General features: G+C 39.2%; 1 protein-coding gene across 6 annotated transcripts in view; it reads left to right on the plus strand.

The window, feature by feature from the left end:
- PRICKLE1 (prickle planar cell polarity protein 1) overlaps positions 1-26,624 on the plus strand; it is a 107,182-nt gene that overhangs the window by 1,474 nt on the left and 79,084 nt on the right. For 4 of the 6 annotated variants that reach the window (XM_060306055.2, XM_060306051.2, XM_060306056.2 and 1 more), the window contains exon 2: positions 3,494-3,616. The exons of the other annotated variants lie outside the window; for them this stretch is intronic. The gene's annotated coding sequence lies outside the window, so the exon portion shown is untranslated. The remainder of the gene's footprint in view (positions 1-3,493; positions 3,617-26,624) is intronic. 6 annotated transcript variants of the gene reach the window in all.

A 26,624-nucleotide genomic window follows, 5' to 3' on the forward strand; every position in this document is an offset into this window, starting at 1 on the left:
CTGGCTCCAGATGTGTGAGCTCAGCTGTTGCCTGTCACTTAGGTGACAACTGGCCTTTTCCCACTAAGCCTTTGCTGTCTCCATTATCCTCAGTGAAGTGTCAATGTTCAGCCGCCTTCTATTATCAGAGTGGACTCTAGCCCCTTGGGAGGTGGCAGCCTTGTTTCACCATCCCCAACAATATGTCTGTTTTCAGACTCTAGGAAGGAAAAAAAAAATCCCATGACAGCAAGATAGATACATTTTGAATTGAGCACCAACTTAATCCAAAGATTCTGCTTTAATCAAGACAGCTCTGGAAGGATGACGCAATATTTGTCAAGCCTTTTTCTTTGGAACAATATTTACTCCCACTAGGGGATTTTAAACTTAAACAGCAGCCATTTATCTTGCTGTCTGGTGGGGCCCGGTTCAGTTTGCCTCCATGTGGTCCTAGCCTAGGTGGCTGGGCCGGGCCTGGGACAGGAATCTGTCATTGTAGCCCAGCTGGAGCCTGAAGAAAACAAAATACAGCACCTGCTGGTACCAGGAGGTTCCTAAATGCCATCAACTGGCGAGTCAGGAAACACAGAAGGAGATATTTTACAAGCTCTTCCAGAAATGTTTATACAAAGGATTTAAAGGTTAACAATGCATGTGTTCTACATATTAATACTAAAAGGTGCTAGAAATGAATGGACGTTACCCACAGTTGAAAGTTAGCACACTTGCTGATGAACTTGAAAATCTCTCTTTTAATAAACCATGGCTAACAATAGTGACTTCTTCTTGTGAATCAGTGTGGGAGGGAGGGAGAGAGGGCTAAAGGACTGGATGGGACATAGGGGTAGCTATATTGACGTGAGAGAATAGATTTTGTAAATTAATTTTCAATCCTTAATTTGGTACTAATTGGTGATTTATCACTGAGGGAGCCTGTTGGTTCACAGGTTTTTCAAAGAAAAGTGATGTATTTTACTCAAGTGACAGATTCAATCAGTTCTGCCAGCAATACCACTGAACCTTTAATTAAAAGTTTATCATGTTTTTAAAATCAAGGTCCATGGAACCGCCACTTTTCTCTATAATAAAGGAGGTTGTAATGAGTCAGCTTGGGTCACCCAAATAAAAGCTAATATCAGCTGGAGGAAAAAAAAGACCCTTATAGGGTTAATAGCTAAACTATTAAGTTTAGAGTCAGATATGGGTAAAAGTCTGGTTATTCCTAATGTCCTCTGCTATGATAACTGTGAAAAGACACAAAAGAAAAAAGGTGACAAGTTAAAATTTCTTAAGTCAGAATTTTAAAAAGTAAGCTGAAATCTAAGTTTTAAAAAGTGACACTGTAAGATAATTTCTCTAAAACCGTTTATAATTACTTGAAAACCAAATACAAATACTTGAGTATTATGAGTGACTTTTCATAATACTCGTGAGATAGAACAAGAATTTTTAAAATGATTCTCCAGTAATTAACTATTTTAGTGATATAGTTTGGGTTGTCCATATTACAGGAAACAATTTTCAGAAAAGATTATTCTAGTTAACTACTGTTAATTTTCCCATTAAAGTAGTTTCTAAAGAGTAAAATTTTCCTTTTAAAGAAGGAAAGTAATTTTGAAAATCAAAGTGATTCTCATCTGTGCATAGAAATGTTAAAGATGCCAGTAGACCAGGGTATACTCCTTCCCCTTGGGAAAAAAAATAGCTCTCTCTCTTTTTTTTCCCTCCAGGTTACATAAAATAATGTTAATTGTTTAACTCTTATTCATGTGAGAATATTCAGATTACTTAAATGCAGGTCCAATTATTTCACAATAAAGAGGAATTAGGAAAGTAAATGAGTTATATTTCTTAGTTGGTTGGTTGGTTGTTTGGTGTTTTGAGGGAGCACTCCTGCTTTGTCTTCTGGTCACAGAATAAAGCAGTACCGTATTACACACTAATGTCTTCAGAAGGTCGTGTTAGCAGACGAGCTGGGAGAGGGAAGTACAGTAGTCCTGGTGCCAAGTCCTGCCTTGATGCAGTTCCTCGAAACCTCAGGCGGTACGTGGAGCCAGAGCCAAGTGCCAGGACCCAGCCAGCCCCCCTTCTGGACTCTTCCGTCTCTGGATGCACACAAGCCTAGCACCTCAGCGCCGCCAGCAACCAATAGCCAACCTTCCTGTCTGTGGCCGTGCACAACTGAAGTCGCGGAGGTTAACTAAGTGTGTGTTGGTGGAGGAACATTCTGGAACAGTGGAAAAGGCCTGGCCCGAAATGGCACACGGGGGTCCACCTCACTCTCCATTTCGCTCACTCTCCTCTCTCCTGAAGGAGGGATGGTGCGAAGAGACAGGCTTTACAAGATGGAGCACGCTGATGTCATGACACTCCTGGCGCAGAGACACGACAGAATAATCGGACCCCTCTCCCGTGTGCCAGAATGACACGATTTTTCCAAGAACCGTTCCTGAGCCAGTGGTCCACTGGCTCTATTTCCAGTCCCCGGGGGGTGGCAGGGGGGGCGGCTACAAACCTCGCAAACAGAATGCAGTAATTCTTCCTGTGTCTCTGTTTTGTGCGCTTGTTTAGACTAAACTCTAAATGCATTTTGGTCACTTTTGAATGGACCTCTCTGGAACAAGAACGATTGCCCAGCCTGAACTGATTAGACCTCTCCAGATTCATTTCCTTATGAAGAGAGATTTTAAATGTAAAATAAAAATAAAAATACCAGCAAGACAGAAGCCAGTGTAAACATTTTAAAACTTAGAGCTGTAAACTAGCGGGCAACTGTCATTCCCCTTTACTTAACTTTTTCCTTCCTGTCCATAACTTCGTCTGAAGCGATCCGAAAAAACAACGGACCGGTTCGACTGCAGTTGCATTTTTTCTCACTGGTAGATTTGTCCTAAAGTCTTGGGAGAGAAGCCTTTCATTTCGAGTGGATTACACTTCAGAAGAAAAAAAAAAAAAGTGCGGGCTGTGTTATTTCAGTTGTTCAAGTACTGAAGTCATGTACTCCTTTCTAAGAGTTTTGTCCCGACTGCTGATTTATAGCACCCACCAGCTTTTGCTTTGTGTACGCTTCTCTCTGTTTCCTTCTTGTCTCATTGGGCCTCTGGAAAGAAAGAGTTGTCAATAATACAGTGAAAATATTGTAGTCAGATGTGGCCTTAAGGAGACCCCTGGGTGCAGCGTGCTCTCCCTCAGCTGCCCTGCTTTTATCTGCAGTGCAGATCCCACAGCTTACAATTATGGTCTTTGACTTTGGTAACAATTCTGTTTGAAATGTTTCCAATTACACACAATATTGGCGGCATGTAGCAGCTGCATGCCAAAAAGCATTTCCAAGTGTGTTCCAAGAATCAGGCTGTGATTGCTTTTAATTTAAATAAAGGCTATTTGGTTTCCTGGGAAGCTTTTTATAACCACCTTCTCTCCCCCACCCCATTTTTGTCACCTTTTAAAAAAAGTCTGATATAAGGTAGCCACCACTTAATGTGATACAGTATTGGCCCTGGTTTTCTAGGATGGCCCTTGGCTTTGTGCAAGCATGAGGACTGTTCAGTAAAGGAAAACGTAAAGAAACATTGTACAGCAGTTTGGATTTCCCCAAAGAAGAAAAGAAGGAAAGGTTATCTGATCACATATTGTAAGTAGCCAACGTTTTCGAATTTTTCCCCCTCCTTCTTTAGGGATCTGTCATTATAATTATCAATTTAGGTCACTGAAGATTATTGGGTACAGCGTCTTTTGTTCAACTTCTTCTACTTTTCTTTTTGTGAGCCCATGAACATACGTTAAAGACACATTAAAAAGGTAGAGAAAGTTCAATAAGAATATTCTTAAAACAGTGGGCATAGGGTGGGGGGCGGGGCAGGGAGGGAACCATGGAAATAATTTCACCATTCTACAGCAACCAAACCTTCCAGATCACCCACTCTGTGGGCTTGAAATCTCTGAACACTGAAACCTTTTAAAACAGTAGTGGCTTAAATCTTTTAATAGCTACCAGATATACTTGACTTATTAAATCTGAAAATAAGAAAATATACACTTTCAGGATTTAGAGTGAAGGGATTAGTTGCAAGACTGGGGGGTTCTGTTTCCAGGATGGTTGGTTGGCCCATTTGAAACATAACACCTAGAGCTAGAGGGTATCCAATAGCTGAGGTGCTAAGATGGTCCCAATTAGGGTGTTTTCACATAGACTCTTTCAATCCTGGCAAACACATCCTATAGAATATAGTGCTTCTTTGGGTTGAACAGTAGTTGACTTGCATAAATGCCAACATCTCTTCTGGCATTTTTGGAAATCTTCCATCATGTAATAAATAGTGCTGTGTAATCCAAATTTGTAAATGCCATGTTTCATGTAGCCCCTGTAGAGACAGCTGAAATTAACCCAGGCTGCCAGGGATCCTTGAGATCCTGGAGGTTAAGTTACTGCCTGCATCCAATGTCCCACCACTAATGAATGATGGTGGGGGGCTTTGACCAAAGCTAGGAGAGGGTGCGAGGTTAGCCTTAGTGTAAGAAGCACCTACCAACCGACACTTAGACTTGTCCTTTCTCCTTGAAAACTCTTTCAATTAAGCAAACCTTCTCAGAGGAAATTTATTCAACTCAAGGTAGAATGAGATTTATGTTGCTTTCCCAGCTGAGCACCCCAGCCTGCCAGATACTCAGCCCACCCAGGTCCATTGCTATAGTGACAAAACCCACTATAGTAACTATGGTTGAAGTAGAAAGTCTATTAAAACCCATTTCTATATTGGCCAGCTCCTCTGCCCTCATTGCAGTGCAGCCTTCTGGATACACACACACACACACGCACACACACACTCATACACAACATTCTTTTAATCTAATAATAGTAAACTGATTTAGACCATGTTATAGTTTCACGAGAGGCATTTGTACTTGTTTCTTTTTTGTCTTTTATCTCAGTGATAAGTAAATAGTATGGTATTCTTCTGAAGAAACTCATAACTTGTTAACTGTAATTGATGTTTCCAGCTCTGTTATTTACATGCTTGAATAATCTATGTTCCTTCGTTAGGATCTGAAAAAGACCTAGATAGCATGGCATTTTGTTTTGCTTTAAAATATCTCTGCCTTGAAATAGAGACACAGATGTAGAGAACAAACGTATGGACGCCAAGGGGGGAAAGTGGGGAAGGGAGGGAGGTGATGGGATGAAATGGGAGATTGGGATTGACATATATACACTAATATGTATAAAATAGATAACTAATTTTTAAAAAGACCTAAAAATAAATAAATAAAATATCTCTGCCAAACAATTTCAGGAACTGTTAGATTTTATGTAAGAAGACTCCTTAGTGCTCTAGTGTTGAAATACTTGTTATAATGTGTGTCAAAAGGAGACAGCATTTTAAATTTTTCCGTGACTATGTAATTAATAAGTATGTTCAGTGCTTGAAGTATGTGCATGTTACATAATTTTTAGAAAGAGATAAAGTTAGCTCTGAAGTGCATTAGAGCATCACAGATGTTTCTTGTAAGGAAATTCATATGCTTCTTAGGAATTTTGAACTCCTTTCTGATGCTTAGCTTTTGTTCCTTGCAAGGATCATATGAATAATTTCATTGAGTTGCTTCAGTTCTTATTTACACAAGCCTTGGGAAGGGAGCTGAAGTGATAAATAACTTGCCCCCTCACCTAGTTCTGAAATGCTTTAGCCTTTTATGTTTTTGTGAATGTGAAGGGAGGGAATAAAATATACAGAGAAGATGTTTGTGTTTAACTAACTTAATCATATAAGTTCCCTTTGTGGGTCTTCTATAAGCTTAAACAGCTTGTCAGGCTAATAGCCAAAAACATGTCCTCAAGTACTGCCAAACGTGTTAAAAGCAGACCAAGCTTTCTTCATATTGAGGTATTGGAAACATATTTCTTTTTAACCTTCTGAATTTTAGGAATAAACCAGAAAAAATCACTCTCTTCTTCTCCTTACCCACAAAAGCCAAAATTATTATTCAGTGCAGTGCTGAAATGAGAAACTGATAGGAATAATGATATTTGTGTGGGAGAGTTTTAAACTGGCTTGACTTGGCTGTTTAAGCAGGGAGCAACCAGGTTACAGTGGTACATGATGGGTCTTTGTTTTTTATGTGTTCATGTTGCCTGTACACACTAGCTTTTTTTACTTTGGTTCAGTAACTTTTGGTCAAGTACTTGTCCATTTATCCTGTTTCTTCTTGAGCAGAGATTCAAGAACAGACAGTGGTGATGCAATATAATAGTACAGAAAAAGTCAGTTTTTCTACCATCATTTTCTGAAAATCAGAAAATTTGGACTGTAGTATAATAGCTGTGTGATTTCTAGTCAGCCACTCAGCCTTTCTGGGCCTCAGTTCCTCATATATAAAGTAAGGGAATTAGGCCAGGTCAGTGCATGTTAACCAAAGATTTGAACCGTAAACACCTATGGAGCTTTTTCAAAATGCAAATACACAGAGATTTTTAAGGCAGCAGGTTTGGGGTGGGGTCTTGTACATTTAAGTTGAAAAAGCTCTTCAAGTAATTTGATACACAGCTGTGGTTAAGAGCCACTAAATTAGATGATCTCTAAGATTTCCTTCCAGTTCTAAAATTTTATGTTTCTAATCCTACTAGACTGAACATTTTTCCTTCCTTCCTTCCTTTCTGTTTTGTTCATTTGTTCATTCATTCTTAACAGCTACGTTCATTCCTAATGTTGCTGTCAAAATATAGACATCATTTTAACTCAGTTCTGGGAAGATCTATGTTCTGCTCCTGTGAATAGATGGTAATTGATATAAGGGAGGAACCACATTAGTTCACCATTTCATACCCAACGCCTAACACAGTGCCTGGCACATAGTGGACACTCAACAACAGAGAGTCCCAAAACTCAGGAATCTTTGAAAATGTGATGTTAGTTATTTTAGAATAATATGGTCGACATTCTGTAGTGTACACAGAAGTATAAATATAATGCTGTACACATGAAACATATAATGTTATAAGCCAATATTACCTCAATAAAAGATAAATTAAAAATGAAATAAAGTAAAATAATATGCTCAATATGTTTTTTGTCAGCCTTCAGGTACCTTTCAGGTAAAGTGCCTCCAAGTTTAAAACAATGGATGTAATTGTTCATCTGAAAGGTAACATAATAAATACATTATTTCCCTTATGTTTCCAGACTTTTGGGATACTCTATAGTGTACTGACTGTAGTTTTTCCGAGATTAACAGTTGGCCTCATTGCTTTAAATGTGGAGTTACATCACCTGAAAAGGTATCTGGAGGTTGACAAAAAAGATACTAAGCATATTACTTGAAAGTGCAATTAATGTACTATGAAAAACAGATTATCCTATGAAAACCATAATGTGTCTTATGTTTCCTTATCTCTTGGGCTCCTGCATTTGTTGAATGAATGATTGTTCAGTTTTCTGCCGTGACCTATGTGTGTCAGTTTAAGAAGTATAACCCAACCAAATCACTATAAAGGTTTCAGAGCTTATCTGACAAATGTACAACTTTATTACAATTTTAAGTCTTATTTTAAAATATTTTAAATTACAGAGGTCAAACTTTTTAAATCGATTGCTAATTATAATTGTTTTTTATAGCCAGCAATTGTGTTGGATCCTTTTACAGACATGATTCCACATCATATATTTCATAACATATAAAGTGCTTTTAAAGTGTCCATATCCACAGTGCATGTGTGTATACACAGATATATGTATATGTACACACATCTGTATATTGTTCTGGATACGATAAATCAGAAAATCTCAATAAAATATGAGAAGCACACTCTGTTTTTCTCATAACTATGATGCATCTGAAAGTTTTATTATCAAGGGTAGGAAGATTCTTGGTTGCATAGTTTTGTGCAAATTGATTAAAAGAGTTTGTTGCTCATTTTGTTTCTCTGCTCTTCAGTCTTTGAAAAATTGGGTTATTTCCTATCATTATCCATTATTACCATTACTGTAGAACATAGACTAAATAAAAATAACTTAAACCAATCAGTATAACTGCTGGCTGTGTCTGCATAATAGGAACAAAAGGAGACATTTGATACTTACCTAGTTTACTTGATTTTTTTGTTGTTATTGTATGTTGCTGTTCTTGAGAGGAGGGAGGGTGTTGTTTTGTTTTTAATTAAAAGAACTTTAAAAATTCACCTTTCTAAAACCTGGATAACTGTCCAGTTTCCTCTGAACTTTTTCACTGTGAAGGCATGGCCAGTAGCAAAATCAGCTAGCGTGAGCTCTTTTTTCCTACACCCACTGCCAAATCAACTAATCAGGGCCTCAGAGTGGACATTGACACCTGAGTTATCTGCTTGGGTTGTTTGTACAACGCAACAGGAAAGCTCTCTCTTAGTCATTATGTGAAGGGATACTACTGTGAGGCATTTTAGTCAGGAAAGAGATTAAGTAGTCGCTAAACAGGGTTTCAGGATCATTGGAGAGAAATTGAGGGCTGGTCCAAAGTATGGTGTAAGCCTTATTATTTGTAGGTTTCACTTTCCTGAAATTTCACAGCTAATCTTGTTTGTTCTGGACTTCAAGCTAATATAAAAGCACACGTGTTGGTTTTTCCAAGTGGGAAGATGGCTCACTCCATCCCTTCAGGTCTCGGCTCAAAAGGCATCTGATATCAGGGAAGCCCTCCCTGATCACCTTACATGAAACACCAGTGCCCCTGCCTTCCCAGCCACCAGTTAGCACTCCCAAAACCCCTTAACCTGCTTCACTTTTCTCCATAGCACATACCACTCCTGGACAGATATCTACTTATTGTAGCTGTTTGTTCCAGGAAGAAATCTCTATGCTGTCTTGTATATGGCTTTATGCCCATTCTTAGAGTAGTGCCTGGCACATAGTAGGGCACTACTTAATAAATACCTGCAGAATGAATGACTGCAAATATTTGGGGAGCTTCGAATTGGAACACCCCTCTCTGATCTAATAATATGTATAATAATGTGTATAAGCTAGTTAGAGGGTTTTACTCTTACATTCTCATTCTCATAATAGAATCATAAAGTTAGCAAATGGCCACTCTCATTTTACAGGGTAGGCATTTGTGGACCATTTTAATGTTATATATAAAGTAAAAACGGAAACCAGGACTTCCCTGGTGGCACAGTGGTTAAGAATCCGCCTGCCAATGCAGGGGACACAGTTGGAGCCCCAGTCCAGGAAGATCCCGCATGTTGTGGAGCAACTAAGCCTGTGCGCCACAACTACTGAGCCTGCGCTCTAGAGCCCGCGAGCCACAACTGCTGAGCCCACGTGCCACAACTACTGAAGCCCGCGTGGCTAGAGCCTGTGCTCTGCAACAAGAGAAGCCACCGCAATGAGAAGCCCGCGCACCGCAATGAAGAGTAGCTGCCCGCTCGCCGCAACTAGAGAAAGCCCGCGCGCAGCAACAAAGACCCAATGCAGCCAAAAATAAATTAAAAAAAAAAAAAAAGAAAAATCTATATGTCATAAAATAACCCTTAAAAAAAACAAAAAAACAAAACAGAGACCTGACTGCTGTTCTTATCTGAGAGAAAATCTCCAAAACAGTCTTTTGGTGTATTTGGCTGGGGGCGGGGCAGCTACAGTGGAGTTTCTGAGCTGTTTCCTCCCTTATCTGAGTAAAGCCAGAGAAATCTTATGGTGTATGAGAAAAGAAACTGATCAAATACCCCTCCTCCCTTCTCTCCACCACAAAGTGCTCAATGATATGTAATCTTATAGCGAATGGATGCCATATTAATAGAAGCAAGACCAAATATTTGTGAGCTATGTGACTTCCCACTTCATAATGCACCCATGCTGTTCTGTAACCTTAAAAAAAAAAAAAGGTAGTATCTTCTGACAGACTTTTATGTTAAAATAAGGATGATGGACTATCTTTCACTCAAGAAATCCTAACTTAAATTCCAGAGGTGAAAAGCTAATCCTCTAAGTGATTTCAGCCAGCTCAGTAGGAAACCTGGTTGCTTGAAATTATTATTTTAATGTCTCAGGTTCCAGGGCAAAATTGGCGGTGAGTCAGCTTTCCTGTTAAGGAGCTGTGCCAATGTATTTGTCCAGAAATTATCATGTTTTAACTCAGGGGTTCTTTATTACTAATATGGCTAATACCTCCGAAGTACACAAAGCAATTTCAGATTCATCTCATTTACCTTCACTGCATCTTTGTGTAGAGGTCTAACCAAGGTTATCCCCAATTTACTGATGGAGAAGCTGCCTGTTTGTTCAAGATGCACCTTCCTAAGGAGCCTTGGTTTGATGACTCCTAAATAAATTAGTAGTTCAATTTTTCTAGAGAAGGAAACAAAAGAAAGAGGAAAAATAAGCAAGCACTTACAATCTATCTAAAGTAGTTTGATGAAGTTTTATTGTTTTGTAAACATTGCTGTGTTTATATTTGTTCTATATTAAATGCTTTTAGATAATTATAGCCTCTACTGCTACTAACTTACAGGTAATCTTGGAAAAGTCACTTAATTTTTTGGACTTCTTACCCACTTTGTGCCTCAGTTTCCCGAATGATAAGTGAGAGGCCTGATGACATTTTAGGCTCAAAATTTCCTTGATTCTAAAATACTAGACTTCCCTTTGGAGGCTAAAACTTTAGGGGACTAGTTAACAAACGGGAGCTAATATTGTTCTCATTATTAATTTTCATCATTACCTAAGTCCCTGACTAGAATTATTTAGCAATCTACTCAAAATTATTCATGTTAACCAGGTGCAACTTTTAAAGCTGGTCTCTTTATTCATGATTCAGTGTGGCCAATTCAAAATTCAACAGTAGCTGTGTTTTAAAGACCTAAGAGAATGTACACTTCCCCTTACCAAAAGTCTGGTTTAATAAGTTACATTATAATTTAATATGAGGAGCTAAAAAAATGCAGTAATATTCAGAGCAAATTAGGAATCTGATGTAGTTACAACAATGGCATAGTTATATTCATACTAAAAGCTACAAACGTGAGTACTGTGTTTATACATGGGAAATATGGAAAATTTATAAAGTAAGACTCAAAGTAGTATGTTCACTTACTTATGTAATCAATAGTGATTATAATTTTGTTTAAAATGTGTGTGTCCATTGACCAAATTGGAATTAATTGGGGGAGATTTAGAGAGGGTTTGCTGGAAAATAAAAGTAGCCCAGCATCCATTTTAGTTGCATTCTTAATATTTTTTAAACCATAATAATATTCTTATCTCCCCCCACCCTCCCAATAAAAGCTGGTATAAATATGCAGTCAGTGGTGAAACTCTTTCTGTATTAATCTTAAATAATACATGCTGGCCTGTGTCACCATACCTACTGGCCTGGCTGTTCCATTTTTGTAGCAAAAATCATTTTTGTGATTAATTAAATCACTAACTTTTACGCAGATTCTCAGGCCCTTGGATCTTATTCACATTCTAATTAGGCTGAGCCTGAAGTTACAGCCGCCCACTGGGAAGTAGGGTACTACTTATATCTCTGAAGATGGAGTTCGTGAGTTGCTCAGATGAACAACTCAATGAGCCGTGGCCCCGATCCCAGCAGATTTGCAAGTGACTATAAGTGCTGTTCCAATAGGAAGTACTCTAGAAATGTGACATTAATAATCACCAGTTTGAATCTGGGTCGCTTCAGCCATGACTCAGAGATCAAACGCTATCAGATGGTAACGAGTGTGTGAAAGTGCTGCAAGAAGGCATTCCATCTCTTAATGACACCTTTGTGGGCCTTCTCAGCAGAAGGTTAGAGGGAGGAATAGAAATAAAGTCGCATCTGCTCCTTGGTCTGGAGGCCAGCCCTCCAGGTTACAGTTGGCATACTTTTGCAGAGATGTTTTAGGGACAGCTCACAGTAGTTTCTGTTGTTCTAGCTCCTTAAATGGGTATACAGAACCTTTCATCTTCTGCCTCATTTCCTGACCGTTTATTCACTTCAAAGTGATGGTAACTATTTTGCATATTCTCTACCGCCTTTTCTCTCCTCTGAAAGGTAAGAAGAAATTGCACTTACAAACACATGTTAACCATTTAATGTTAAGCTTCCCATTTTTATTTCAGGTTGGGGGCACCATTTTCACTTCAGCACACCCTCATTGAGTCCTATGGTTTGCCAGGCACTGTGCTAGGCTCTGGGAATACAAACATCAAATAAGAATGGTTCCTGTCTTTAAAAAGCTCACCATTTTGTAGGGAAGGAAGGCATTTAAGCACTTGTGAAATACTGTGGTAGAGGCAGGAATAGAAATGTACTAGATATAGTAGTGGCACAAAGCCAAAAGTGGAAGTCATTTGTTCTGTGTGAAATGTTAAGGAAGGCTCCAGAGAGGAGGATATGGTTGAGATGGGTCTTGACGACTGAATAGGAGTTGACCAAGCCATTAGAATTGGACAATGACTCAGGTTGGGGAGAAGGCAAAGTGTGTGCAAAGGCAGGAAACATGAGACAAGCATGATGCTCAGTGAATTGCAGATCTTTCTATCTGGCTCTAAGACTAATTATGCTCTTAGTCATGGACTTATTGTCACCTTTATAAAACTTCAGTTTCAATCAGAAGTAAGAGATGAGTTTTGACAACTTTAATTGTGACCCTGTCTTTCTTCTCTGTAATTGACTTTAAGCTTCTGAATAAGGGCTCTCTCTTCTCCTTAAATGTTGCATTAACCTGGCCAACCCACCAGGTATTTATTTACCCTTGTGTCTTTTCATTGTTATGTTGGTACAATCTAAATTTATTTACTCTTCAGTTTCACTGCCAGGTTTCAATTTCAGACTCAAGTGTTTAGACAACATTATATAATGTGTTGCACTTTTATGACATCTGCTTTAGTACTGTAAGTGCTTTCCATGAAAGCTAATGGTTGGGACAAAAAAGAGCCTAAATGTCACCAAGTGGCCACCAGATGTGTTTTATTGTGTTCGTATCTCTGTTTTGTTTTCATAAAAACTTTTTCTTAGTCTAAAAAACCTTAGCAAGCAGAAACAGCAGACAGTAGACTTGTAGGAGATGAACTATTTTCTTCATTTCCTGATTGTTATTTCTTGATCTCCTGTTTCAAAAACTATGATTCAGCTGAAAAAAATCCATAACAGTATAATTTAGAATACCGTACTTTTTAAAAGCAAATTACGTTACGTTTGTTTTTCAAAGGTAAGTTCACTTCTTAGGCTGGAAGGCCTGCTGTGTTTCAATATGTGGTTCTTCAGTGTAGTGAGATTAAAATTGTGATTTAACATCTTCCAGAATTTCTGCCATCTGATTGTTCACTGAGCAATCAGTATGTTTTCAGGCAGTCTGGCGTGTGATAAATATTTTGTAGCATATGTGGGTGAACATGCCAATCGCAAAGGGCTTTACAAGCTTTAATTAATTTTCACAACAACCAGATGCACTCTGCTTTATTCATGAGAAGTCCGCAGACAGTGGAGTTCAGAGTGTTGCCCAGATTCGTCTAGCAAAGTGGTTTACAAACTTTTTTTGGATAGCTGAACACTTTTCTCAAACACAAGATAATCTGGAACTCCAGCACGTCAAGTAGAAACTGCTTTTGTTGGGAGGGAGAAAGGGAGTTAGTGATAGGGCTGCCAGGTTTGTCAAGATAAGAAAACCACACAAGATGCCCAGTTGATTTGAATTTCAGGTAAACAATTAAGAATATTTAGTATAAGTGTGTCTCAAATATTGCATGTCCCTAAAAAAATGATTGATGGTTTGTCTGAAATTCAGACTTAACCGTGCACCCTGTATGTTACCTGGCAACTCAAAGTTCCCGTTTATAGCCCTGCCCTTTCAGTGCCCTTGTCTCCTCCTCAGCCAGGTGAGGGTCTTGGTTCCTAGCACACAGTTTGAAAGCCACAGATAGAAGAAATGTATACAAAAATTTATTCTTAGGATAAAATACTTCAGTCTAGGGCTTCCCTGGTGGCGCAGTGGTTGAGAGTCCGCCTGCCGATGCAGGGGACACGGGTTCGTGCCCCGGTCCGGGAAGATCCCACATGCCATGGAGCGGCTAGGCCCGTGAGCCATGGCCACTGAGCCTGCGCGTCTGGAGCCTGTGCTCTGCAACGGGAGAGGCCACGACAGTGAGAGGCCCGCGTACCGCAAAAAAAAAAAAAAAAAAAAAAATACTTCAGTCTCCCGATCTTTGGGAACAATGTTTGTCAAGTCACCTATTCGTATAAGTCAGCAATTTAAGAGGAAGGAGAACTGATGGTAAATCCGGATTGCAGGTTGGCCAAATAGAGTCCATCCATAAAGAGAAAAATGGATGGGAGCTTGTGAGCCTGATTCTAATGTAACCCAAGGGAGAGGTGCCTGCATGGGCCCATCCTTGGCTTTTGGTCTAGTTGACATGCACATGTTTTAGTGGTCCTGGCTTGAAGAGAATGCCTGTTAAGGTAATTCGGTTATTTTGCTCCAGAATTTTAAAGTAGCCCTCATTATTATTTTCATTTCTCAAGCTGACTCCTTTGTGGAATATTCTTATTTATTTGGCCATTACATTTCTCAGTGTAACTGAGTACAGTCTAATTAGCGATCAGAAGCCACTAAATTTCTTTAGGAAAAAACAGTCCTGCAGTGCTCGAGGAACTCCCTGGATTAACTGATGAAAAGTCTTTTAAAAACATACAAGAAACTGAGGACCTTCTCCTGGACCTATGGGTCCCCAGGTGCTTTGGGTTTGATGCCCTGTGTGGATGGCCTACTGACTCTCCATGAAGTTTTTGTATCAGCAGAATGTTAGTAATGGTTTATTTCTTGGTGGGTAGATTAGGAATGGATATGACTTTGTGTCCCTTTTTCATTTTTTCCATAGTTTATGCTGTAGGTGTGTTACTTTTTAAATAAGGAAATTAAGTATTAGTGATATCTTTTACATGTTTCTTGGCAGGGGAAAAACCCATAAATATTTCCTTGTTTAAATGTTCTAAAGTATAGATGAAGATAATCTGGAATATAGATAGTTTTCATTTGCAAATGCTTATATATCTTTGAAGGTTAATTGTAATATGAAATCTACCCGAATTGTTCACACTTAAAATTTATCTCTCATTCATTCATTTTATTCATTCAACAAATATTTATTGAAGAAACATAGACATATTCCTGTACAACACAAGAAAGGGGGTGATGAGTAGAAGCAAAAGGAAAGGAAGATCCAAAGATGTGACCCACCCGCTCCATCCTTCAGGACGCCACGATGTGGTGGGCTGGGCTGGGGAATGCACTCACGCAAGAGGAAGGATGCTTGGCCTGCATTAGTAAATGAGCCCTCTGATGCTCAATGAATGAAAGTGACTTTCACGAGGCTGTTGGCACATCAGGACCTGAAGACCCAGGTCACCCGAGTCCTGCTGGGGGATCATCATCTTGTACCATAAAAACAAGTGCAAGCTTCCATCCCAGGAGCTGGATTTGAAAAGCCACAGAATCCCTGCTTGTTTCCAAACCAAAGGCTTGGGAGCCCGGAGTTCGTCTGCTTCTCACCACTGGCTTTAACTACAGACTGGGTTTGTGCTAGTTGGTTTTACCCTCCCCTAGGCTGGTTTCAGGGATTTTGGTTTTGATCAACATATAATATAAGCTACAGGGATATTTTCTTTTTCCTATTAGCTTCTTTTTGAATTCTCTTGGAGGAGGAAATAACTTCTTCATAAAATCCCTTTTACTGGTCTTTTTTGTTGACTCTGAAACTCATACCAAGTCTATAATATGGAGAAACCCAAAATATTTGTTTTTTTTCTTTTCTAATATTAACATGTGCAAAAATGACCTATCCATGACATTTATACTTACTTTCACAGTTCAAATAGGCTACATTTTTCAGTGGCTAGATGAAGGTAGAATTTGACAGGTGATTTGAGGGGATTTGCACGATAAAGCCTAGGAAATTAAAGGTTTTATATTTGCTCAGACAACTTCTGGGGTTAAGGTTACATTCGCACAAACTATTGCGTATTAAATTAAACTGGTTATTGTTGACCTTAACACATAAATGCTTGTGAAAATAATTTCCCAAATATACAAAATAGTTGCTTCAAAGTAAAGTTAAATATTTTCTTATTTTGACTATATATTTTAAAGTTTATATAATAATTTTCAAGAACTCACTGAATTTGGAATTTTTAACTTGTGATATTAAACTGAAATAAATATGAAAGGACTTTCTTCAAGATTTATTTTACTTATGAGTAAACTAGGTATTTTCTAGAAAGAGAAATATGGGTGCCATTCAGAGTTGCCTCATCATAATTCTGTGAGCTGTTGAAATCAAATCAATGTCTTGATAAGTTGAGCTTCCAGATGGAATTTTATCTAAAATCAGTACACTTCGTTTATACTTTACGACTCCAGTGAATTTTATGACAAAAATCACTTCATACCCCATTTGGAAGGCAGCCACTTAAGCGTGGAATATGACAATTGTTTAACAGTGCACAGTAAAACTTAAATAATCTGTGACTCATGGAAGGGAACTATATCCAATTGAAACTTCCAGTGTAATTCAGGTAGGTGGACATAACCACACAGGTGTCTTGGAACTATTCCAGTTCCAATTGGCTAATGAGCTCATAAGGCCGAAGTCTCCTTTGCTGTGTGTCCCTTACTGGTTTACTTGTCCATTAGCACAATTCCACCTAACATCATGCTGGGACATTGATTTCACATTGATTCACAAAGGAATGCCTTGGGTCACACAGTGACTATCTAGTCTGTAGCAGGTGTCTCTGCAGGACTCTGATTTCAGAATCTGTGCTCTTCAGCCGCTGACATAATCTTTAGCTGTACCGGCTAGAGCAGAGTTTCCAGTGCCACACTGCTCATCTTAAACATGAACTTTGGTGGGGTTACATGTTTCCATCATCAATCCATCTGTTATAGGGATCACATCACCACAAAGGAGTTAATTTGTCTTGTTTTGAGGGTCATGTCTAATTGCATAGGTCAACAAAGGATAATAAATGACTGCTTTTTACTTTACTTCAAGTCTGTGCCTCACTTTTTCTCTAAGACTGCTGAGCAGGACAATTAATTTCCTTAATCGGCACAGCTGGTACCGTAAGAATGCCATCCAAGCTGAAAAAGGTTACTGCTATCTATCTAAAACCTGAGTTAACCAATCCAGAAAGTTAACTACAGACTCTCCTTAAACTTGCTCACAGAAAGCCTCTGCATCCAATAGGGAGAAAGGAGGCACTAGATGGCAGTCTTAAACAAATTTGAAATGACCTTTCCTTTCGTAAAACAAATGCATTACCTAAAAGCAGTCACTTCTGTTCCAAATGAATGTGGACTTGAACTATACTTTATAAAAATTGCAAATATAAGGGCATTATGAAGCTTAATATCACAATATAAAATTTTGCTTCTGATATGGAAAAGTATTCCATATGCAAATCTTCCTCAGCCCACAGGTTAGGTGTCCCGATAAACCCATTGTAAATTGAAAATACCGTAAGTCGAAAATGCATTCAGCACACCTACCCTATGTATAACTAAATCACTGTGCTGTACACCTGAAACTAACAGGACATTGTAAAGCAACTATACTTCAATTGAAAAATTAAAATAGGGACTTCCCTGGCCGTCCAGTGGTTAGGACTATGTGCTCCCACTGCAGGGGGCATGGGTTCAATTCATGATCGGGGAACTTGGATCCTGCCTGCTGCTCGGCCAAAAAAAATAAAATTAAAATTAAATAGTAGTAAAAAAATAATAAAATAAAATAGTAGTAATAATCTTTTTGCCCCTCATATACAGAAATTGGAATAGTAAGGAGTTCAGCTAACCCTTTGCCAAAGATGGCATGCAAATTCATCCAATTCATTCATCCTCGGACCTCTGTTACAGTGCTGAACACATATTGTAATTCATCTCTTTATATTTTATCTCCTGCACCCTGAAGTTTGAGGCTCTTAAGGAAAACAGTGTTACTTGTGTTTCTGTTTTTAGAATAAGTGTAAAGTAGGGGCTCAAAATTTTTTTCCTTGATGAGTAAATAAATGTTTCTCAAGTGAAAAACCAAGTTTGGGACACCAGATCCTGATGACTGTATCAGCCCCTGTGAGATTACTGTCCACTTCTGTACCTCTGGTTCCTGGCTGAAAATAGTACCAAACGTTTGATGAGTGTAGGGGGGTGTGGAGACTTTCTTAGGTTCAGACTTTCAATGCTTCAGCATTGAAAATGCTTTTACACACATTCTCATTTAGTCCTGGTAACAAATTGTGGGTCAGTTGTCTCATTTGATACATGAAGAATCAGGTTCCCCATGGTTGAGAGAATCACTGTGGGTTACACAGTTACTAAATGTTAGCACCAGACTGGAATCCAGACTTCTTACACGAGTCCAGTACGTTCTCGCCCCAGTTTGCTTGAGATCAACACGTAGGGTACCTATGCTGAGACACCACTGTCACCTCCCCGGCCAGCCACTCTGCTTGCCACTGTCCATCCTCAAACCTTTCCCACCATCTATATATGTCCTATATCTATACAGTAACTTCATAAACCACCTAGTTGTCCAAGTTAGAAACCTGAATGTTATCCTCCACTCCTCTTTTTCACATTCCTTCAACCAACCACAAGTCCCATCTAATTTACCTCCTGGACATTTCTGGGACCAGCTATCCTGTTCTCTCCAAGATTCAGTTCTTCATCTTCGTTCACTAAACCACCATCCAGACTGCTGGACTCTAGTCGTGCTGCCTTCACAGTGCAGAGTGATCTAAAATGAAAATTTGACTGTGCCACTTCTTCGTTCAAATTGTGCTTCTCCTATGAGCCCTCCATGGCCTGGTTCTTGAGCCCACCCCGTCAAGCATCTCACTCGAGTCTCTTCTTTGCCTTTAACCATCTAGCAACACAGGCCAGACAGAGTGCCCCCATATTTTACTTAGATTGTCTCTTTCCAGGTCAGAACCACATTTTCCCTCCCCCTCCCCCTCCCCCCACCCCCAGATTCTCATTCTGGCCCACTGTAGGTGAGTATAAAAGCCACAGAATCAGGCGTTAAAGCCAGAGACCTGGAGGAAAGCTCCTCAGAGGGTAGTTGTAGTTCTTCCATCAGTTCCTTTAGCCCAGTCCGCCTCCAGCAACCTCCCCTCACCAGCCTCTGGGATCATGAGGTCAGTGCTGATTTAAAAAGAAAAAAGGAAGCTAGGGGAACTGGCTGTGGGTGAAAAGCAATTAGCAAAAAAAAAAAAAAGCAGATGCAAGCAAATAAACAGAACAAATGGATAAAACTGCAGGATTGGGGAATTCCCTGGTGGTCCAGTGGTTAGGACTCGGTGTTCTCACTGCTGGGGCCGGGGTTCAATACCTGCTCTGGGAATTAAGATCCCGTAAGCCAAGAGGCAAAAAAAAAAAAAAAAAAAATTGCAGGATTAGCCAGGCTTTACCAGTAAGGAAGATATGCTGCTTTGGTCCTTTGGTCATTGGGGAGAGTGAACCCATAAAAAGGGCTCCCTTTTTGTTTACCTCTTCTCTTTCCCTGTGTCCCTTAAGGATCCCATCCTATATTCCATGTTGCTTTCTTTTTTTTTTTTTTTTTTTTTTGCGGTGCGCGGGCCTCTCACTGCTGTGGCCTCTCCCGCTGCGGAGCACAGGCTCCGGACGCGCAGGCTCAGCAGCCATGGCCCACAGGCCCAGCCGCTCCACGGCACATGGGATCTTCCCGGACCGGGGCACGAACCCGTGTCCCCTGCATCGGCAGGCGGACTCTCAACCACTGCGCCACCAGGGAAGCCCCCATGTTGCTTTCTTTAATGCCAGTTCATCAGGGTCTTTATGGCCTCTGATAAAGCACCACTTTGGGAATGGGGCATGGGGGGAGGTTGAGGTGGGACAGTTGCTTCCCACACCCCTGCTCTACTCCCCCTGTCTCCAAAACACACCCCTCCTAGATGGAGGTACTTCCCAGACTCTCTGGGCTCTTAAGGTGACCCAACCCACCGGTTTTCTTCCCCACACTGCTCTCCCCTATCTCCAACTTGCTTGGCTGATGAGAATTTGGAAGAACCCCCTGTTTTAAAACTTCCAGCGCTGATGGCCTCTCCCTTTAGGCGTCACCCACAGCAGTCCTGCTGTGCTGCTTGAATGTTCCTCAGCACAGAGAGAGCTGCTGTCCCCAGAAGGCTGGTGATATCCAGCAGCAACTCAGATGTCCCTGAATCTGGGAACCCTAATTGAGATATTAATATTTGTATTTGACCTTGACCGTACTGACTCATATTTATGAACGATATTTTCAAACATGTGGTATCAATGTCAACTCCTTTTGAGATTCTTTGTTTACTTTCAGTTTGCTAGTGCTAGTGTCTTGCCCCAGATAAAATGTATTTGTATTTATTTAATGCAAATTAAATGCAAGCTAATCCTTTTTGCAATAATTGAATTATTGTTCTTTATTACCAGTGTCACTAAGCTCTACATCTGGATACATTACAGTAAATGTATCCTTTTGCTTTTGTTTACATTCCACTTGGACTTTGGAATCCAAATGATTCTGAAACTGACAAAAATTAAATTAAATCCTTTTACAACTAACCCTTCTGAGGATATTTCTTTGAATTCTTCAGTGAAGTTTGGGAAATGTTATTCCTACATTTTAAAATACGACCTCCAGAAGGATTGCAATAGAATTTTGGAAAGGGACATTTTTCATAGTGGGAGAAGGGGGGGTGGTGAGTCCAATTTTTTTAATGTCATTTCACTTTAGAATTGTGCTATATTTAGGATGACTATACATCCTGGTTTATGTCTATTGTCCCAACATAGTTATTAGTTGCACTCAAAAAATGTCCTGGTTTGCATTGATAAATTATATGATCTCCCAACTATATTCTATTTAATTATGAAACAAGTGATCAGGATTTTTGTTTGTCTGTAATTAAGTCTTGCAAAGAAATGCAAATATATATATATATATATATATATATATATATATAAAAATGGCTTTTAAAAAACCCAATATGTAAGTGTAGTTTGAAAAAGCCGCAGTCAGTATTCTTACTCACCCTGCTTGAACTTGGCTCACCACAGGCAAGTTTCTGTTTGTGGCAGTAACTTAGCTCTTTATCTTCCAGAGCTGTGAAATTGTCCTGATCACGATTTTAAAATTTTAATTAAATCTGCTAAAATTTGAATGCAAGCTATGTCTTTGTTGGTGATCCAGTGTTTCTGGCCAGTGATCTCCATCATCTGTCTTAGCAGCAAAGTTTCTTCCACTGTTACATCATTTATTTTTTTCTCTTTTCCATCTGTGATTTAGGGTACTGAAGCCACTCTTCATATAAGGAGAAGAGTTTGCGTCTTCACCACAGTATGAAGTTGATATTTAAATTTTATCTGCAGATCTTTGCCTTGCTTTGATTCTTTCTCATCTTGGCTTTTCTTACATATATTCATTCATTTATTCATTTCTCATTTCTTTCATTGCTAGTTCTAATTTTTTTCATTTTTTAAATTTATTTTTAAGATATCTTCCAGAGGTGCTTTATTTCAGAATTCACTTCAGCTGATTTCAGGAACATTTCAAGTACATTAGCAACTTTTCTTAATTTCCTTTAGCTCTGTTATGTGTATAATATACTTTGAGTCTGTTATCAACATCTTTTACATCTTCAAAATGGGTTTCACTCTTCTAGACAATCTCTAGTGAGGTTTCCCTCCCCTCCTAATCTTTCCCTTTGTATTCTTACCATGTTAGCACATATATTTTAATTTTCTAATACAATAAATGAGATAAGATATCTTTGCCTTTTGATTGATTTGAAAATGGGGGGGGTGAGACATTACATTTTCACCTGTTTGTCTGGGAGCAACCGTAAGGTGACTTCAATGACTGACAAATTTCCCACAGTGATTTTGAATTAGCAATGTATCTTGGCCATTCTTAGAGATGACTTTTCATAGTTACTGTACATAAGCGTTGAGTCATTTTCATTAAAAACGGACATCTAAAATGGAAAATAAGACAGATTTCATTATACACTCTGCTAAAATCTCTAGTGAGGATTTGTAATGTATATATTTGCCTGCAATTGAAAAACATTTGTGGGCTTCTAAAGTATGACCTTTAAATTTAAACCAAATTAGTTCATTAGTTCTTGGACAGAATAGCGTTAACTTTCTACTGTAAATAACGCATTTGAAAACACATATTCACCCAAGATAGATGCCAGTAGTAAGCTATTCTGTGACTGAGTGTTACAAAACTGTGAGTCGAATGGAGTAGGAAAAAAAATACTATTCAGGAGAAAAATTTGGGTGGAGTAACAGGAAAGTTTAGAAAAAAGAAGGTCAGAGAAGTGACTGGGAGTGGTTAGAAAGGGCTTTCAAAATGAAAAATGCCTTTGGTGCTGGAGACTTTTCTATTGTCTTATTTTCTATTGTGTTATCGTGTTATCTTTTTAATAGATCTTTCCCTCACAAGCACACAGAAAAGGAAAACAGAATAAAGGTTATTACTAAGTATATGGTTCCCTTCTTGCCTCAGTGCCCACCATCTTGCTGTAGCAGACAACAGTGTATTATTAGTAAGAGGCATTTGAAGGATGTTGGTTTGATAAAGTATAACCCCTAAGCCATTTCCCCTAACATGATCTTTCTAATATCTTCAAAAAGTGTCTGAGGCTTATCTGGTTCTAATCTTGTCTGGCAATGTGACAAATGCCTCAGGGAAGTGGGAAGGATATAACCTGTCTTCAGAGATTTATAGCATTTCAGGCATCACAAGTCCTGGAAGACATTTTTGTTCTTTTGGGGGTAGTATTCTATTAATATTTTTTATATTATTAACACAAGTTAGCAATATTATTACTGGTTTTTAGAACTGCCAATGGTACATGTGTTTCTTGCATGAAGATGGTGCTTGGGACCTGCCAAGATTAAGGGAAATATTTTCCAGAATCAGATGCACATCCATTCTTGCCTACCGTTCCTTGTGAACAGTAGTGGCCATGTGTGAAGTGACTGTCCAGGGTTGGGGCTACTGCCTTCAGCCACGGCAAAGCACAGATGTAACTAAATAACTGCCTAGTCCAGAATTAACAAAAGCTTGCCTTTAATGGAAAATTGGATCACTTATTCTCTCTCTCCCACACTCTGTCTCTGGTACTATTTCCACACTCTTCAACAAATAGTCCAGACAATAGAAATGGTATACATAAGTTTGAATACTGAGTTCAAAGACTAAGAATATCTAAATGTTGAATGATTTCCCATTTTATCTGTGATATTTAAAAATTTATATCATCTCCACTTTGTTTGAAGAACTTGTTCCTATTTATTTCTTTTCCAGCGTATGTAGAACTAATGGTTAGCACATTAATTTTGTGAAGCAATGTTTAGGGAGCATGGATACAGTTGTTTTGCTTGCCAATGATTTGTGTATCGTATAACACCTTCAGCACAGGCTCCAGACTTTGCACCTGGAATGTACTTCCCCCGCTCTGAGAATGTGGTAAAAACCTGTTTAATTGTGGTCAATCAAATCAGGTAAAATCAATACTGGAGCCAAGGGCAGGTCGGTAGCCTATATCTAAGGGAAGAGAGATCAGGATGTTTCCCTTCGCATGGAAAGTCTTAAGTAGGTTTTATTTTGGTACATTTTAATTAGGAAGGAGCATTTAAGCATCTTGACATCAAAATAACTCTTCTAAATAAAAGACCTCTGATGGCTAAATGGATTATATAGGTTACCATTATTTTCTAAAAGCCACCAGGAAACAGAGTGGCTGTTGAAATGAGAGATGATATTAGTGACAAAGAAGAAAAAGTGATTTCTTTGAAGGAGTTTCAGTGCATGTCTAGCACTTCACATGGGCCTGAACTCATTGTCCTTTGATTTTCTTTTCTTTCAAACTACTTACTGCTCCCAATTTCTCAGTTTTCTACAGAAATGTACCCTCTACACTGCAACCTAAAAGCTAGGACGTCTCACAAATGAAAAAAGACATGTAAAATAAATCATTCAATTCAGTACGCCTGGTTAAATGTCAGATTAAAAAAAAAATCCTGACTGTTTGGTAGCTATTTGACTGCCTAAGAAAATTAACTAATTCAATATACTTGTATTTCCAACAGTATCTTCTGCCTTCTCAGTTTAGCTTCCCTTGGCTGTGGTTTATACCATGTCAACCGTATACATCAGCTCTGGCTCCTCTATGGGAAAAGGAAGTTCTTTAAAAGAATATAAGGTCATGGGACTTCCCTGGCGGTCCAGTGGTTAGGACTCTGTGCTTCCACTGCAGGAGGCCCAGGTTCGATCCCTGGTCAGGAAACTGAGATCCCACATGCCACATGGCACAGCCAAAAAAAAAGAATATAAGGTCGTAAAAGCCAAGAAATAGCACTTTATTACTTTCTGTAAGAAGACTTTTAAAACAGAGCGTTTCTTTGTAGCTTAGTGACCCCAAGGCAAAAGTGATGCTTGTCCAGTGAGCCTGTGGTCCAGCGCCCACTCCCGGCTGGCATCTGCTGCTCCCGGGAGAGCTGCTGGGGACCCAGACATGCCGAGTCCTGTTGGAGACCTTCACCGCATTTTCCACAACAGCATCGGAATTTTCCTAAGGCACTTTCACATCTGGAATTTTAAAGAAAGTTTGCCCTGCAATAAAATGGTAGTAAATCTTAGGAAACATTGTGCCGTTTTTGTTTTAATTAACCTGGCATTTTTCTCATAAACCATTAACAAATTATGGGTTGTTCCCTCTCTTTTTCACCCTTAATGGTAATAATGGACAAAGAGAAGAATTATGAAATGCTCTTTTGTACTTTACTTTTGACTTAAAGTAGCATAAGTGTTTCCCAGAATATCTTTCCATTTCTAACACAAGAATATGTGGGCACTAAAGTGTAAATATTACATTTTATTTATGCAAAATAGCATTACTTTATTATGAAGATGTAGCATTTGTATGATTAAACAAGATTGAAACACATTTCTAATGGGCGGCTCGTGTGAGACATGCATTTATCCAGTCCTTAGAGACACTGTCTTCCTTGGAAACCTGATTTGGAGGCTGTCGCCACTACAGTATGCCAGTTACGAAGCATGTGAAGTATCTCTCTAAAAGCCAATTTTAATGACTCCAGCTTGCTATTAGAATAGTTGAATCAAATTCTGAAAGTGACAGTTTATTTTAAAATGTCAAAGCTGTTCAGTTTTTGATTGAAAAAAATGTGATGATTTTGGAATATTTTAATGTGCGTGAGGAACCTTTTTTATATAGAGAGAAAAACTTTGCATGGTTACATAAAGCAGTCATGAAACCTAGAATTTTGATTTGCCAGTTTTATAAAAACAAAATGACTCCCACAGAAAGCTCAGAATTGTTAATAACTCAAGTATTCCGTGTGTCACAGATGACATAAGGAGGGATCCAGCCTTTCCAGTCCCTAAAGCATCTTTTAAGTAAACATGGACATCTTTAAAAATAAAGCATTTGCAGAAAGGAAGAGAGGGTGGTGTGTGAATAGGTGATATAAAATCTGGAGTTCCATTTGCTATTTTGATTTTTGACTTGCCCCTCATTTTTGTTTGTTTGCCCCTCATTTTTAAGGGAAGCATATGTGGGGGGCAGGGAGTTGTTAACTATGGCTCCTCTCCTGCTCTGATATAATGAGAGTCCTGAACTACATGAGCCTGCAAGTTTGGTTAGAACCTGAAATGCATTTTCCAAGGTCATCAAACAAGGTGACCAGTCACAGTTGGCTTGCTGCCTTCATTTGACTTCCTTCGTCCATTTAACAAACAGTAATTGAGCTGCTCCTCAGGCCAGGCACTGTCCCAGGCCAGCTCACAAAAGGTTAAAGCAGAACGAATATGTGTTGAATAAACTGGCTTTATTTATAGAGCATTCACTGTTGTCTTGAACCCTCCCCAAGGCTTAGCTCTTTGCAGCTCAGATGAGCTATTCTGTAGCTGAGTAGCACCCAGCAGTCACCACTCTGGTAGCAATTAGTGGCCTGTTCTTGGTCTGTGTCCTACACTGGGCCAAGAGCTTTTTGGAGGCAGGGCAGTGTCCCCTTCTAGCCTGGGTGCCTGGCACATTGTAGGTGCTCTGCAATATTTGCTGAGCAAATTTCTGCATTATCCATTTAAATCCTCCTTTGAAACTCATAATGGAGTTATGTGTAGAAACTGGGAAGTCAGGATTGACTGTATAGACTTCTTGACTATTTGTAGAAGTCATTTGTTCAGTCATTTAATAAAGATTTATTGAGGTCCTACTTTGTGCAAGACCCTATCTCTGTCTAAGTGTCAAGATGGGAGCGCTCAGGCCTGGAGCCACACTATGCTTGTCTGAATCCCCGCTGCCGCACTTGCTAGCTGGCAGATCTCAAGCAGGTCCTTTAATCTCTTCTGTAGAGTGGGGGTAATAATAGTCCCTCCACTCTAGGGTGTTGTAAGGACGAAATTAATTGCTTTATATCCAGTGCTTAGGTCCTGTGTGGGTAGTAGTTATTACTGTTGGTGGTTATTAGAAAGAACAAAGATGAGCATGTTGTGAGATGAAGCCGGAAAGGTCGGAGGACCACATCTCCCAGTTTGGGCCCTCATCCTCCACCCTAGGAAGCCCTCAAAGCCTTCAAGCTGGGGCACGGTGGTGGTGACCTCTGT

The sequence above is a fragment of the Globicephala melas genome, chromosome 10, assembly GCF_963455315.2.
Source record: "Globicephala melas chromosome 10, mGloMel1.2, whole genome shotgun sequence".
In the NCBI taxonomy this organism is placed as follows: Eukaryota; Metazoa; Chordata; class Mammalia; order Artiodactyla; family Delphinidae; genus Globicephala; species Globicephala melas.